The 14,790-nt window shown below is 38.4% G+C and overlaps 1 protein-coding gene across 1 annotated transcript in view; it reads left to right on the forward strand.

Moving 5' to 3' along the window:
• The window catches only part of nfic (nuclear factor I/C), a 217,052-nt gene that overhangs the window by 30,535 nt on the left and 171,727 nt on the right, over positions 1–14,790 (forward strand). The gene's annotated exons all lie outside the window — the stretch shown is intronic.

Here is a 14,790-nt window from a genome sequence, read left to right on the forward strand (position 1 = left end):
AGATTGGCTTAACTTCTAAAGCTATTGCTTTGTCTTTCATGTTAAAATACACTACACTGTACACTTTTTGATTTAAAATCATATATGTTAAATATGTATGACTGAAATCACTACTAAACACATACATTACAGAGAAAACACTTTTTTTAAATTAACATTTCATTTGAATAATCAACTAAAAATAAATTCAGTACCCTTAATGTAAAAAAGCAAATCGTTAGTCCATTAGATACATTAATTGCACCAGATTGATCTTTAGTATTTATTTCTAGTAGCAATTACATCTTTCCCTTAGTTTGTTTTCTGATTTATGATAAATTAGAATGACCCATGTTCTCCTAATTAACACTGTGTGATACTAACCAAGACTTTTTGAATAACTGTACATTTTCCCTTTTCTGTAACTAACCTTCTAATTAGGGAAAATTCTCATTATGGGATTTAAATGCTTTAAGAGGCCAGAGGAAAAATTTAAGACAACTTTAAAAGCCTGTCTCCACTGTCGTAATTGGTTATTTTTGTATCTTCTTCTCAAACCATCGCCATTATCCTCTAGAAAGTTGTATGTTTTGTAGCTAAATCAATTCCTTCATATTTTATTTAATTACAGTGGTTTTTTTTTTCCAATATGAATTTTGTGGTCTCTTGCATCCAGGGCAAATAATAGTTATAACTACACATTTTAACATGCAGATTTTGGTAACCATTGATGCATCTGAGGTTTGGTGGAGCAAGTATCTGACTCAAGAGTACAGACTCTAAATTAAGTGCTGTTCAACAGGGCTCAGTGCTCTTAGCATTTTACAGAAGGGACATCACCCCCTTGAAAATGGACATTGTGGAATTCTGCCCCAGCAGAAGAGCTTGTCTTTTCACACAGAAGTTTGTCGCTGTTCAGTGAGCGACACTGTGTGTGCTCTGAGCCCATGGGTGACTGTGATTGAATCCCCACAGGGAAGAGCAGAGCTACGGTACTTGCATCACTCTCAGTGTAAACTTTCCTTTAAAGTCTTTAATTTCAGTCTGACAGGCTGCATCAAGAAAAGGTGCAATGCTCTCTGTTTAGATGCATTGTGTCACCTGTTGTTTAATGCTGTGACTGGAAGTGTTGTTTATAATGGACATGGACATTGTTGACTATGAGATCTTTCTCTTTAACACGTGAGATGGCTTTCAAAGAGATATCAACACTGCATATTCATTTGCTGTTACTCGTAAATGACGTATAATTTAATATGCAGTGACTTGTCCGTGAGCCCAAAAGTCCTGCTGTGAAATGACAAAGGTTGGTAAATGTTCTGTTTTTACAGGTAGTGGCTACTTTAATTTTTTACGTTTATATTTGTGTGGTTTAACTATAATTCAGTTGATATTTTGCTAAGCTGTGCTGCGGCCTATTTTACAGAAATATTTGAATCATTTGAATTGTATGTCATAGCTATATATTTTATTTTTCTTGGCAGAATTAGTTTTGCGCCCTAGTGCAAAAGCACATAAAAATGTCACAGATAATCTATAATGCTCTGCAGGGGCACGGTCCAACAGCTTCTCAACGAAAACCAAAGAGATGGCATGACACATCTTGTAGCTCTGTTAGATTTTGGAAATGCAGAATGCTATTTATAAAACAAATATGACAAACCTTAAAGGTCCAAGAACAAGGAAATTGGGGACACAATTTCACAAGGGTGGCCGTGATTCACTGCAGCTGCTTCATCACTTTATTCTGTCCAAGTCTAAATTAGATGTAATGTTCTGAAGCAGTATTTTTGTCCAGATAGAGTCCCGAGTATACTGTACAGTACATTTGAGGTGGGGTGGGTGAAAGTTCATTATTGTTAAATACACCACTGCGAAGACACAGCTTGAGCTAATTACAGACTTTTACAGAGACAATTCCAGAGTTTTGCCAAGCCCACGAAGAACAGACAGAAACGGTCTTGTTTATGTGAAAGGCAGTGAAAAAGGCCCGGGCAGCTACAGGATGTAGAATCTCTAATACGGATGCCTATTGATAGTATACAAGTACTATCAATGGTTCATCCTGGGATTTGACCATTCTGTCAAAAAAGGGAAGGGTAATTAAAATTAAACATCTAATTTATCATTGCCCGTAATCCTGGTGATGATGCCAAATGGTTTTTATTTTTTATTTATACCAAAAGTGAATTCAGAGGTAATCAAAACATTGCAAAATGTACTATACTGTATGTCATGTATGGCTTCCTTTCCGGTTGTCCCCAAAGAGCTCTCTTTTCTGGCTAAATTGAAATATTTTTTTTTATTTCATCTTCGTTATAGGTCATAAAAGTGTTAATTCGGCATAAAAATTCTGCAAAAAAAACGAAACAAAAATAAAATATTGTCAACTTGTCTCGCCCTGTCCCTTTGTTTTATTTCACTGCGGCAGTGAAGTTGTACAATTAAAAGGAGAGAGAAAAAAAGGTCTTGATTTAAACCAGTTGTGTGTAATGGAATAGCTTGGCTTAGCCTAAAGGTGACTGTAATGCACCACAAATAGTCCAAAATGAGAAAATTACGCACAATTTGCACTTAGTAAGCATTCACATGGCAAATGTAGTAAAAAGTAGCTTTCTCTAAAGAGAGGAAAGAGATCTTGGCACTGATCTCTTGGCAGGGTCTGTCTGGAAAAAAGTTTCCAGAAGGTTTTCTTGTCACTGTTGTTTTGGAAAGTTCAGCTTATCCCAGTGTGTGGATCTCCATCGCTTCTGGCTGCTGGGCTGTTTATGTTCTGGGAGGAGAGGGGAAAGCTAGTCTAGCCCTAAAAGTGATGGGCTTGGATGCTGGACATTCTCTTTTGTCCTGCATTCGTTGCTCACAGAGGGCACACTTAATTATGGACTGCATTATTTTTTCAAACACAGCTTCCATTCAGCATTGTGGGCCAGCCGATAGACTTTAACCCAGTCTCTATGGATTATAGTAAAAATCTATCGCATAGATATGTGCTGCACTAAAACACATGGGAAGTTATTATTTATTTACTTGGTATTTATTTATTTGGTGCATTAAATTATTTGGTAAAAAATAAAGTTTCCCCTGCCTCTGCATCACTGTTTTGCAGATAGGGGTTTCTAGAATACAGACCAAAAAGGAATTATTGTATGTAGTTGCCTGAAACATTTATGCTGGAAAATGAAAATGTATTTAAAAAGCAACAAAACCAGTTTGGGATCATTAACACTGCACGGTATTGTGATGCATATGATTTCTCTGTCACATTAGGCTTGTGATAACCTAAAACCAGAACATTATTACTGCTTCTCATTTGCTTTGACAAGTTTTTGTTGCTTGTGAAAAAACTGTACAGGTGTGGGATTTTGCATGATGTCTGAAAATGTGGTCTGCCTTGCCAATACAGATGCTGAACGTGGCACAAACCCAGTGGACTGGTTTAAAAAAAATCATTTTTCTACTGTAGAGCTTTTCAGGCGAATAAATATTATGCCGAGTTATGGGAATATTAATTACTTCATGCTGCTTCCTAACACAGATGGCATCATTGTCCTTAACAGGGTTCAGCAGTGTGACCACTTGACCAGTAGAGCTAATGTTTATAGAGTGCACACCTTGCAAAAGTATTCCAGCCATTTCTATAGATTTCCATTTTGTCAAATTACAAAATAGTGCACACACATTTAAAAGTATTATTTAACTAAAAACTTGAAAAATAAATCATTTTATTATGTTTCTTTTTTCTTAGATATCAACTTCAACCATAATTGTGCGTCTGTGAAAATGTTTCAGAAAGTTGTTTACCGGAATTCATGTATTTCAGTTCTGATACCTCAAATTTAACTGTTCCATAAAACCATCCTTGCAGTGAATTTGTAATTGTTTATGCACTGGTGTTTTGCTGTACATTTTTGGACATTTGCTTTATTGCTTCTTTGTGATTGATCTTGTTTCCGGGATTGAGTTCGAGAGGTGAAAATGTTTCCTGCCCGAGCTAGGATAGTCTAAGGCTGTTCAGTTATCTTATTTAACATTCAGAGCATTTGTTGTTTTATATTTGTCTTTTGGATTTATACCACTTGTTAAAAAAGATGTTTGCTGGTAATTCCTGATTTAGCATAATAAGCTTCACAATTGGTCTCCATGGTCTGGAAATAGGAAATGCACTATTGTGCATAAATATAGTTACACACTATAATTATATTTACTTATGTATATTTGTGATAGTAGTATGCTTAAAAACACTGTCTCATGCAATAATGTAACTACGTACTTTGGTCCAACATTTGTTTTTTGAATGTTTTGCAATAAAATATAAACCAAATACGTACAAAACAGTCAATATCATAAAAGATGGGAAAAGGGTGTACAGTATATCAATAGTTTTTATTTAGTAATGGAATATATTCTTCAATATATTTTCCAATATTCTTTAAGTGATAAAATACATGTATCAGGCTTGCAGCTGTGTCTGTTTCAGTCTGTGAAATTGTGTGAGGGTGGACTGGAGGCATCTTGAGTCATCCCCAGACAGTGTGTTCCTGGACATTTCTTGTTCCATGTTGAGGTACAGATGGCGCGCGCTTGTCCGGGATTGGGTGAGAAGCAGAGAACAGCTGCTGTCCTCATTCTGTTCCATAAATCCTAACACTTTGCCTGTATCCCAGATGATCATCTTGTCACCAGTCCACATTGTTGAGGGTGTATTGGTATCACAATGGGATATCGAATTTCTGGTGATCTCAAAATGACTCCCCCTCCCCCAGACAGAGGGACTGTCCAGTTTTTCATGGTACTTCAGCAGAGGGGAAAAGAATTTCACCCTTTGGTGTGACTATCTGCATTAGACCCTGCATCGTTTTTATAATGGGATCTCACCTTCAATGGGCTTTGTAGGTCAGAACATTCACAAATCAGCTACATTTATGTGTCTTTGAATACATCATAATATTGCTATTGGGTATTACAGGTTATACATGAGTTTGTTAATTGTCTAAAAAGTATTGTGCCAGAAGATTGATTAGTAAGATTGAGAAACACTTTTGAGAAAACACTTGTTAGTTTTCTTCTCTTAAGTTCTGTGCTCTAAAATGTATATTTTCCCATTTGTAAGGATGGCTTTCCTTTCCTTAAATTTGGTGGAAAATACAGTATAGTTATTAGAGACTTGTTCTCTGTTCTGTGCAGGCTTTGTGATGTCATTATCCATCACAATTTATTTTTTCTCATCTTTTCCTAGTGTGTAAAACAAGTCTATTAAAGAAATCATCATAAATCATTATCATGGAGTTTATTGGGAACTTACTGTTGTTCCAACCTTTGCTCCATGACGTTCGGATAAACTCGCTCTGGTTCTTGCGTGTGTAAACAACGGTTGTTATAGGAGTCTGGTAACTTTATGAAAATTGTTGGCATAAGACTGGGGATCTGGAGCTAATCGTAAGATGTCATTCCTCCTTTTTTCTTATTTCGACATACTGCTTGTAAGTTTTTCTTTCCGTCCCAACAAAAAATGCTTAGCAGTGCACTTGCGTGAAGCCGCAGTGGAGGAATGCAGCTGGGGTCTGCGTGATCTGCTCTTCATTTTTTCTGTGCCTAATTACCGCCGTCCTCATCAAAGGACAGTATGCGAACCAGACGCAGCCTAACAGAGTGTTGAAATGTTAAACACCTTCAGGTTTTCCGAACTACAGCCCTGACACTAACAGTGTGGTGCAGGCGACTGTGAGAGGCAGTGAAATCCTGTTCTTGGTCGTCTGCGACACGGCAGATCGGTTTTAGGGGCTGCGTAGCTGCTACTGGAAACAACCCTGATGTGATGTTGCATTGGCCTGCGCGGAGAGGCTTGCCTTTTGCTTGATCTAGGATCCATCCTGCCGTGGTACACTTAGTCACAGGGGAGTGTGAGCTGAAGGAAGGCATTTAGTGCAAAGCCTTTGCTTTCTGGAAATGAAACACCTTTAGCTGCAGAGGCCTTGATTTTTTGTTTTTCCACGGGCTATCTCAGCTAAACAAGTATGACGTCCCTGTATGAACGATAACATGGGCTCCATGAGCCAGTTGTGCCACAGCAGAGTGATAGGAATGACTAAGGATAGTAATGTAGGAATAAGAGGAGTAACCTAATGGCTGTATTCTTATGTCTTTCTTCCTCACACTTCTCTTTGCACTGCTTAAGGATGAACGGCAAATAAAAGAAGCAGGCTTTTGGTCCTTAAGTCATCACCAGAATGGTTGATACCTTGATTGCACTTTTCCACTATGAGAACTTGGAAAACCATTCTTGAGCACGTGTCTGAGAGTTGTTTTGGGCCTCGAGCAAGCACAGCTATAACTGATGTACAGAAACAGTGAGTTTTAAAATAAAGATTACAGGGTACAGGCATTGCTTGTTTGACCAGCAGTGGGAGTAACTGGATGCTGCCGGGGCTACATGAGAAGGTTCTGGTTTAGTTCCTATAATAACAATTGGATAATTCCATTTGGATGACAGCTCAACCATCAAAAAACTACAGAAAGAGAAAAACTGGAAGTGCCGCTGAATAGCTTAAAAAACTACACTTTTATTTTACAGAAATTGGTCTTTGGCTAGTTTGTAGCTCTTCCCTTAGTCTAGTTCCAGCTTGTCCCGCTTGGCACAAAGAGCCCCAGTCCACAGCATAATAGAAACAGCCTTTCTTTTCCCTTAACCCAGAAGTGCAGTGATCCCAGCTGGGCAGTGAAGTAATGAGATGGGGATCCATGCCATCTGAAACGAGTTATGCAGTGGCCATTGCCAGGGTTGCCTTGGCATTTTCTGTGAAGCAGCTCAGGAGAGGAGGCGGCGCTTGGGCGCCAGTCAGGAATGTTTCAGCAGTCTGAAACAATGGCAGACGGCTGGTGTGCTGTGTGTGAACGTACAGCCCAGGTGGTGAGCATGATTGCCCCTCTGCGATGCCTTGGCCCCTTTTCCAAAGCAGAGCAGGGAGCAAAAACAAATGTAATTCTCTGTACGGCTTTATTCTGGCCTTTGCAGTGCCTGGATTCTGTTTTCGATAAATGGATTCTGCTTGACACGGTCTGAATAACAGTAAATAGTACCAGTCTTATTATTAATACCAATAATACCTTCCTCAAGAAGAAGGTAGTCCTTACTCTTAGGAGCTCTGTAGTTTGTGTTTCAAGGGTAAAGTGGTACTTAGGGTTTTGGACTTGTATCTGGTAGGTTGTGGGTTCATATCCCAGGAAGGGCAGTGCTTTGTAAACAACAGCGATATAATTCACTCAAGCGGCTTCAATAAAATGCTCAGGTGTTTGCACATGTAGGTGGGTTGAAACAAAGAAATGACTTAAATACCAGTATGATATCGATTGTTTAAAATAAATAACATACCTATAACAGTACATACTGTATAACAAACATAGAACAGATAGGAAGGAAGTGTCAGTATACTCTTTTGAGTATAAAAGTTGAATGGGTTTGAAAGAAATGACGGCACTTGTCCAAACATTTAAAATGTCTTCACTCAATTATAGACTTGTCTGGTGTAATTTAAGGTTCTTATTGTGTACTTTTCTTCACAACGCTCTCACAGTTGTGGCCTATATATATATCAGTTCAACTTGAAAACTGTAAAATCTCTCTGTGAGTTTGATAACTTCGCTAGATAAGACCTCTCATTGGAAGTTTGATATTTTATCTGCTTTATGGGCCTGTTATATTTTCTTTGCAGAGATTGAGTCTGTTGACTTTACAATACTTAGTTTTTGTTTGCATATTTATTGTACTGAAAGGTATCACCTGACTTAACTTTGTCTGCTGTAGAGAACATACATTCAGCAGAAGAAGGAGAAAGTATTAGACATTCAGAGAAACTACTGCTTCTCTGTATTTTCATTACACAGCACTTTCTGTCTCATTCTGTTCAGTCTGCCTGATATTTAGATATTTAGAGACCACGTTAAGCCCCCAAAGATTTTTTCTTGAGGAAGAAACCCCACAAGCAGGGCATTTTGAGAGATTTTTACTGTGAATTTAACAAAGATTTAAAGGAAAGAAGTTGCACATGATGTGTTTGTGCTGTGTGTACTGTATGTGCATGTACAGTACACAAAACAACAATTAAAAGGAAGTGTAGCAAAGACTATTATCGGGTGGCATGTCTTTAGAGAACTGGTTTTGAGTCCAGCAAAACTTTCAACATTGTTGAGGCCAATACCCTGGCATTCTTACAGAAACAGTTCGATTAGATGTTTGGATCAATTAGCCACAAGCAAACAGATGAGCTAGATGAATTGATTAGCTTCCTCTTGTTTGAGGTGTTACCATCTGCTCATATGAGAAGTAATATGAACGGGGCTGTCTCAGTCGTGTGCAGATGGAAAGCTTGAGACATTCTTTCGACACTATCATGTTCTGTAAACCTTCTGACGTGACAACTGTTCAAGTGCAAGGTTTTCGACTGCCTCAGAATCCCTGTGAACCTGAAGCTGTTCTTTGTAAGTAAATAAGCACATAAAAATAATGGTCCTCTCAGAGGTTAAATTGTGACCCAGAACATCACATCAGATGAGACACATCCAATCCATTTTCTAACCACTTCTGACAATTTAGGGTCAAGGTGGAGCCGGAGTCTGTCCCAGCAAGGAACAGGTGCAAGGCAGGGTACCCAGACTCACACTAGTGCCAGTTTTCCCAGAAGCCAATTAACCCTCCATCATGCCTTTAGACTGCGGGAGGAAACTGGAGCACTTGGAGGAGAAACATGTGAGCACAGGGAGAACGCAGAAATTCCATTCCATGCAGAAATGAGATAATATCAAAAGTTTTAGTTTTTTTAAGATATTTAGATTGAATATAATAATTTAAAAAATCATTTTATAAAGGGCCTTTATACACTGAATTATGTTACTCATAAAAATATATAATGCTCAGCCTTTTAAACACAATTGCATTTAAAAAAGGTGTTTAGATAAGGTTCTGAAAGGGTTAGTTTAGGTTAAAGAAAGTGGGTTTTAGCCCAGTAAAGGCTATCTACTACTGTGTGTCTCAGATGCAGTGCGCTGCTCTGAGACTCTGGCAGCCCTTGTTATTGTATTGTGTACAGTATACTTCAAAGGAAGCAGAGCTACATTTTGCCAGCAACTGGAAAAATCTACTACCACTACACAGGAAGCTTAGAAGTATCATGCACAGCCAGTTTCTAGCTCACAGCACAGTGAAACTACAGTGAAAGTTTTTTAATGACATTCTTAAGCAAAATTGAACAGAGGTCTACAGATCAATAGAGGAGTCAAATTTCTTTTTTAAGCACATCTTTATAAAGTGACTGTACGACGAGTATGGACCTGTTAGTTTTCATTGTATTAGCTGCATTCAGTGGCTTTGTCTATATCTTCAGAAATGTTTTTTTCATCATAGGTACTGCTTACAGTATCTAGGTTTAAAATATTTACTCTTCCCTGGCGTTACAGAATATGCACTTAAAATAATTAAATTGTGGTGTAATGTATTGAATGGAAACGTGGTCTCCTCTTAAACTCAAGCAAAATGTAAAACTGTGTAATCAGTCTCAAGTTTAGAACTTTATACAGCTTGCATTGTTTACCTAAATAGAAATGATTCTCTGTCTTGCATCCTTAACAGATAACCCAGTGTTTTAGTACTGTGTAAAGCACACAATAATTTAAATCGGCAAGAAGTACACGCAAGCTGAACTACTGCTATAAACACTCATTGCACAGTTCTGTCTAAATACAATTATGCGTCATTATACACTAAATTGTGCTCAATCTATTACCAGGTAAATGTGTAAAAATTTCCCTTTGGCTGTATTTCCACTTCAAGTTCAAAGCCAACACCTGCCGAATAACAAAACGTTAATGTTTTTTTTTGCATGTTGATTTAAATTCTGTGGGAAACCTAAGACAACTGCTAATAATGTCCTATAATTAAGTATGGTACAATTTAAATATAAAATATGCTTTAAAAAACAGGGCAATTACATTTACTCCTTTTAGTTTAGTAAGGTTTTATTTAAAAACAGAGAATTTCAAATTCATTAATCAACAAGGCAGGGAATATGAATGCACAAAAACAATTAACATTTGGATGTTGTTTTTCTGTTTTGAGGACAATGCAGAAACAAAAATCCTGTTTCTAGGTTAGCCGAAGCCAAATGCATTGACAGAAAGGCTGAAATGCTTCAGTCCAAAATTTTTTGGCAGAGCAATATTCCCATATGAGACTTGCAGAGATCCATTGCGAACAGTCAGTTCTTGAGTCAGTTGGTTCTCTGTGGTATGATTCACAGATCAGGTGTATCTTAAGTCTCAGCTGAAAGAACTGTAGTCATAAAAATACTCTCCAGAGCTCCCTGTCATGCTGAATAGTGCACAACAATAAATATTGCCAAAAGATTAATGTAACATACATAAGCAATACTTCAGTCTCGTTATTTTTTTTTTCAGGGTAGTGAACTAATAAGAACCGCAGAGAAACATGTGGCATGTTTCTAATCCTTTAACACAAGCTCTATCATCCCAGCCACTCAGGTGTGAAATAAGCAGGTAGATCACAGTTTTAGCTGAGCAGCCCATTCAATCTGTTGAATTTTATTTACGGCATAGTTTATAGTAGTTCAGGTGGGTAGGTGCGTCAGCATGCGTAAGCGGCAAAGGAAAAAGTAAGAGGTTTATTCCATGCTGATAATAGAAGAAAGAAAACATAGCGTTTCGGCTGTGGAGCCTTCTTCGGGCTCCACAGCCGAAACATTGTGCTTTCTTTCTTCTCTTTTCAGCATAGTTTATAGTATCCTACAGTATTCCTGAGTAATGTCTGTTCTTATTAACACCTGTGAAAAGCACCTCTCGAAAGGGCAGGGAAGACATAATAAAGCCTACAGTGTACCACGCCCCAGAGTGAGTCTGCTCTCTGACTTGTAACTCCACACCGATCTGCCATTAAGTCTTGGGTATTCCCCTTGGCAGAAGTGAAACACTGTGGCAAAGAGTTTATTGGTACATGTGGCATTGTCCTTCCAATTGGCAGCGCTGGAAAAGTAAAACTCGTTTGACTCATCTGATTCGTTTTTGCTTGGTCTTAGCCAATGCTTTGACATGGACTAAGGCCTTCATGTTCTCCACCACATCAAGCAAGCGGTGTGGTCGGGAGGGGGTGCTTTGAAAACGAAGTTGAACTGTTTTTAAATATGGACTGTGGCTTTCAATTTGTTGAGAAAGATTTAAAAAAAGAATCCTATAATCCACCCTGAACTTTTAGTTCTGGTCTTTCTTCTGTTCACTCCATTGTTAAATTCAGATTACTTGCCAGGACAGCTTGTAAGTCTGAAGCTAAGATTAACCTTTCCCTGCTACGGTGAGTGTAAAGAGCCAGCAGTTGCTAAATAGCAGCTCTTAAGAATGTTTTTACACCTGATGAACAAATACTTACAAATGATGATGGAGTAGTGTTGTACACTCCTCATTTAGCAGTCACAAAGTAACAGTTTGCTTTCATTTTATTGTTGCTTCTGTTTTGAATCTTGTGGTTTTCCATTCAGTGCTGCCACTCATCTTCACAACAGCTGAATCAAGCATTCCAGCAACTGGTGTGCGGAGTTGTTGTGGAGCTGCTGAATGAGAGGAGCAGCCTTCATCGTTCAGTTCCTCTATAAGGTTGCCGAAAATCGTTTAAAACATTGTCATACGGTATTTAGAGGTATGACTAGCAGTTGATCTAACCTGGGTTGGCAGTTAAAGAAAAGCAATCGTTGTCCGCACGTGCAAGACTGAGCTGTTGGAAAGCTTTCTGGCAGTAATGGAGCTCAGGTGAGGGGTGCTGTGCTCTTACTGGAATGTCAGGAACTTACAGTGAGAGGAATTAATACAGCCATCAAGGAGCTGGTTACCTCAAAGTCCAGCCATGGACCGGATTCGATTTGCCCGGGTTGAGATGTTGTGAGGATCTCCAGCCTGGGGACATTGGTGTTTTGGATGTGTGCAGATAACTAACCTCCTGTGTCTTTCATTTCACGCGTAATCCAAGTGAAAAAAAGGGGTACAGATGCACCACAGCCACTCTGAACTGGGAACACTAATAAGCTGGAGTGCCCAACCTTCTTCCTCATGGAGACCCTGGGGCTGGAGACCCTGGCAGGGGGGCGATTAGAAACTCACCACTCTACTCCATTGTGAATTTCCTTGAAAGGAAACCTGAATACCTGACACAAGCCTGGGAGAACACTATTGAATTAAATTATTTTCTCTTCAGCTCCAGCAGTTAAAAAAATAAATTCCTTTATAAAACCTTTTTATCAGAAAATGTAATTGTCTGACACTTCAAGCCTCCATCTTTTGTAAGTTGTTAAATTATTCTGTTCATCTTCATCTAACAGCAGGCTAAAGGGATCCTCCATAATTAAGTTTCTTTAGGTATCTCTTTTAAAACTGGCAATATTAAAGTAGGATTCTCTTTGTAATTTTGTTTTGTTATTTAAACCTTTATTTTTAGTATTCAATAGAGAACACATTTACAATGTTGACCTGATCTGTACCTGATTTGTTTTAACTTTTTATTACACATTGCAAACATAGTTGGAATATTTATATAAACCTTTTACAGGCTGGGTAAACTGTATATCTTTGGGATCATAATCAACGTTGCTGAACTAAGGATTTACCAAAACCAGTCTGTGTTAAGATCTGACTTGAGCAAACATGCAATGCTGCATGTTGTAAATAGTTTCCTGCATCCATGCTTTCCAAACAACCTGCAGAGGCAGTGCAAGCTCTGAGCTGTCTATTTTGTATCATAAAGCCTTCAGATTTACTCCTGCATTTTTTTGTATCGTTAAGGTGGTATTCTGTGCACAGGATGTTTATGCCCATGGTAAATATGTGTGTGCAGTTTGAATAACCTTAAATTCTCCTGTCAAACCCTTGGCAGGGTTATTTCCTTGTTCATACAGCCCCTCCTGAGATTGGGCACATATAAGGCAGTAATTCTTTCCAATAACATTCCTGCCCCAGAATTATCCCAGCCTCTGCCCTGCCACGGGCTGGCCCGGGCCTCTGTAGAGCACGTGTTTTCAAACTGCGTGAAAGTCCCAGGATCATATTCACATATTTACTTCAATCCCATAATTTTCTGCGTACATTGCCTGATTTTTTTCAGATGTTTTTTTAACTCATTTCCTATAATTATATATACAGTATATTATTTATATTATGTATATATCACTGTATATGTATTTATATATTTCACTTATTTATTCACATATAGATTTTTTTCATCTTTGTGTACATGTTGCATGTATATTCATGTGTATATAATTGAATAGTCACTTTTTTTCCTTTTTGAAGTCATCTCAATAACTTATAATTTATAACTGAAATTAAAAAGAATAATTTGAACAAGAAAGAAAACTGTCATATCTTCTCTCAAACCAAGACTCCTAATTGTCAGTACCAGTATGCTAAATCTTATTAAGAAGCTGTGAAACAGAGCCTTATAAGATACATGTGTTTTAATGTACTGCTTTCTGCAGCTGTGGCCTCAGAGTTGGTAGTGCATTTGCCTCAGAATTAAAAACCTTTAGCTTGAGAATTAACCTGGAAGAGCCTGGGTTTGAGAGAACAGGTGAAATCAACAGAGGAACAATGTTCAGCAACTTTTAATTTAACCTTTGTGAAGCTAAATCCTAAACTAAGCTTACTGTTTACTTCAGGAAACTTTCAGGGAAGCAGAAACAAACCCGAGATAGGTGATGCTTGCTTTTCATTCCTTTAAAAGATCTTTAAATTGCATTACTTGGAAGCTGGGGTTTCCTTGGTATATACTTAAGTATAAGTATATAGGTATCACTGCATCTGTAGTGTGATGGCTTAAGTGACTGACTTATAAGGCTAAGGTCGGGTGTTAAAATCCAGCTATCGCCATGAGTTTGGGGCGGGCCACTCCGTTGAGCCCCTGAGCAAGGCCCTTCACCCCAGCTGCTCCAGGGGCGCTGTACAATGGCTGACCCTGCGCTCTGACCCCAGGCTTCTCTCCCTGTCTGTGTCTCATGGAGAGTGAGCTGGGGCATGCAAACAGACGAATTCCTATTGCAAGAAATTGTATAGGGCCGATAAAGTGATGATATAATGGACTGTGGTGTTTGGAGATCGTTTAACGTCAAGACAAACATGCCCTTGAAATAACCTTAGTGTCCTTCACACGTCCGTCTTCATTCTTCAGCTTCAAGCTCCATATCAGAGAGGCAATACAAAGAGAGTTTTCCAGCATGGACAAGAAGAGAAGACTAAAAATAAACATTGATCTTTTGGGCACCACTGATAAATAGGAATTTGTCTGGGTATCAAATTATTTAAAAGTTAACTGAATGATCAAACAAACTTCTAGATATTAGACTGCAGGACCCATTAGGAGGCCACTCCCTGCAAGTCAAATATAGCTGTCAAAACGGGCCTTTTCATCGTAGAAGAAGGGCAGTTTTGTGATGCTTGTGAGCTAAAGTTCAGAGCTCTCCTGATACTTGTAATGCTTCCTTTACTATAAAGCAGAGCAGTGTCCTCAGCTCAGGAGTAATGTGATCACCTGGGATTCGAAAAACTTTAATATAGTCTATCCCTCAACAGCTATTTATGTTGCTTTTTAAAATATTTTAAGTTTATCAAATGAGTTAACTCACACGGCATTAGTAATACATTGTACCTATTCATAACATTTTTTGCAGGTTGTGTGGACCAGAGACTTTATATTTGTAAATCATATACTGTAAGAACTATTATATGTTGAAAAAGCAGTGGCGTCTCACCTGGTTTGTAGCCTGGTGT

Source organism: Lepisosteus oculatus, chromosome 29 (genome assembly GCF_040954835.1).
Source record: "Lepisosteus oculatus isolate fLepOcu1 chromosome 29, fLepOcu1.hap2, whole genome shotgun sequence".
NCBI classification, from domain to species: Eukaryota; Metazoa; Chordata; class Actinopteri; order Semionotiformes; family Lepisosteidae; genus Lepisosteus; species Lepisosteus oculatus.